The following is a 2,597-nucleotide window of genomic DNA, read 5'->3' on the forward strand; positions in this document are numbered from 1 at the left end:
ATCTGCTGAAAGGGAAAGGTACTGCAGAATACTGATTAGGAGAGCAGCCTGGGAGTCGCAAGAAAACCTACACCAGGCAGCTTAATGTGCAACTAGAGAGAAAGGGCACACAGAATCCTGGGTCCTATGGCTGCAGAAAGACAATATAAATCAGACTTGGCATGGTTAGTCTACACTTGAGTGTTAACACCACCTAAATAATCGCTATCTACTTTGCTCCTGGTCAAGAGGGGTGCAGATGAATTCATTCCCTTCTAAAAGTGTGTAGTGAAGAGGCAGCTACAAGAATCAAGTGGTTGAAGGCTGGCAGATTGAAAAAGAGGAAGATTCACAGCGCTGGTGGGATCTTTAGAGTTAAAATGGGTGTTGCTGACCTTCCTTTTCACTGGGGCCATTGAGAGTTAAATAAACAAGAGATAGCCTTGTGTTTATATAAAACGGAACCTCAGGCCACTGGGACCTGACTCTGTGGAGACATTCCCATTCCAGGAAACCCTCAGATGCCTCCTTTCCATTATCCCATCTGTTCCAGAGGACGCTTTACGATCTCTCTTGACATGAATTTCATTTTTTTTCTTATTTTATCCGCCCTTTCCATTACTGGTTTTCTATTAAAACTAAATAGGATAATAAATGTGAAATTTGTGGTCTGTGCTCAGTGCTCTTCTGTATGTACTCTTATTCAAGCAATTACCCATTATTACACTTTTCTTAAGCACCTTCCAGCCCAATTCACTCTGGCTATTCTTCCACTGGACTGTATTATAGAATCATGGGTGTCACAGATGAAAGAAAGCATCTGTTGAGACTCTGTTCTAGCCAGATTTTTTGCTGCTGTAATTAAGAGATCTGACCAGAAAAATTTTAGGGGAGGAAGTTTATTGGGGGACTCACAGTGTCACAGGTCTCAGTTCACAGAGAGTTGGCTCTATTCCTCCGGGCTCGAGGTGAGGCAGAATATCATGGCGGAAGAGTGTGGCAGAGGGAAGCAGCTCACATGGCAATCAGGAAGCAGAGAGAGACTCCACTCTCCAGATAAAAATATATACCCAAAGCCATGCCCCAGTTCCCACCTCCTCCAGCCATACCCTACCACTTCAGTTCCCACTCATTTAATCCCATCAGGTGATTAATTCATCGATTGGGTTAAGACTCTCCCAATCCAATCCCTTCTCCTCTGAACCTTCTTGCACTGGCTCACATCCAAACCATAACAGTCGCCATTTACAGATGTGGAGACCCAGTCTCAACAAAAGACCTGGAGCCCAAGATTAAACAGCCTTTCTGCAAGGACCTCTGTCCCCTTTCCCTATTGTCCACACTTGAATTCCAAATTCAGGATCATCGTGCACAGAGGATAAAGACACTGGGTTCTCCCAATTCTGTCTTGGAAGTGTTTTTCCTGTTAATCACATCCCCTTGCCATCTGCTACCATGCCTCCACCTTGCTTGGGTACCACAGCATACCCCTACCTCATATCACATCTCTTTTCCAGCTTCTCATTCATCCTACTCATCACTGAAGGCAAACTTCTGGGGCCATGTTACTTCTGTTCTTGCTCAAATTCTTCATGGGTCCCCACATCTAAATTCATCTCACTCTAAAGACCTTTGCCCCACTCTGAATGCCCATTGCCATGGATTGCCCTGCTTCCTGCCATGCTTCTCCTCCACCACGTCCATCAATTGCAAATGACTGGCATGTGGGATAGCCAAACAGAGTGCACACACTCTGCTTGAGCAGCACTGTCCAAAAGGATGGTGGCTTGGATGGAATAAAAGTTGGAAGAACAGGGAAGCAGCGTCAGCTGCAAGCTCCATTCTTCTTGAAGGATTTCTTGATTACTGCCGCTGACATCACCTGGGTATATCAGACTCTGACAGTGATTTTCCAGGAGCTTCTAAAAGCCTTTGGGCTCAGACTTGAGAAGCACCCTTCACCCCTCTTATTCTGCAGCTTCAGCCTCTTGGACCATACAGCTGCTGGTTCCGCCAGCTTTGCAGCCTGCAGATGGCCACTGTGGACTCTCCAGCTTCTGGTCTCATCAGCCAATCAAATAAACCTCTTTTTATCATCATGTTTTCTGTTGATTCTATTCCCCCAGAGAACCCTGACTAATACAGTACCCAACATTTATGATCGAATTTAAAATAATTTTAGAACTTTAAATTCTTCATTGACCCTATGCAAGACAGAGATCATTTGACTCTACCTGAAAGCAAATGCTCAAGATTGGAATTTTCAAACTCATAAAATTCACGAGTGTTTTAAGAAATCCTCTGGAATAGTGCGTTAATACAGCAATTCACTCTGCCTTATTAAATCTGACTCAGAACTTATCTTGAAGTTCCCTGCATTTGATACTTTCCCTCTAAGTTCTTACCTGCCGAGGAGTAGATGACCTTGAGTTATTCCCAGCTCCCTCCTTGAAAAGCAAAGGCACTAACTGACATCAAACGAACACTGAGGTGATGAACTGTCAGACATTATTTGAAAATTCAAAGGGTGGTTCTTAATGTTTTTATCTGACATTAAAGGAAGGCTTGTCACCATTTGAAAGCAGACCCTTTGGTCTTTAAAGAGCAGCCACAAAATG

Source organism: Ictidomys tridecemlineatus, unplaced genomic scaffold, assembly GCF_052094955.1.
Source record: "Ictidomys tridecemlineatus isolate mIctTri1 unplaced genomic scaffold, mIctTri1.hap1 Scaffold_939, whole genome shotgun sequence".
Classification (NCBI taxonomy): domain Eukaryota; kingdom Metazoa; phylum Chordata; class Mammalia; order Rodentia; family Sciuridae; genus Ictidomys; species Ictidomys tridecemlineatus.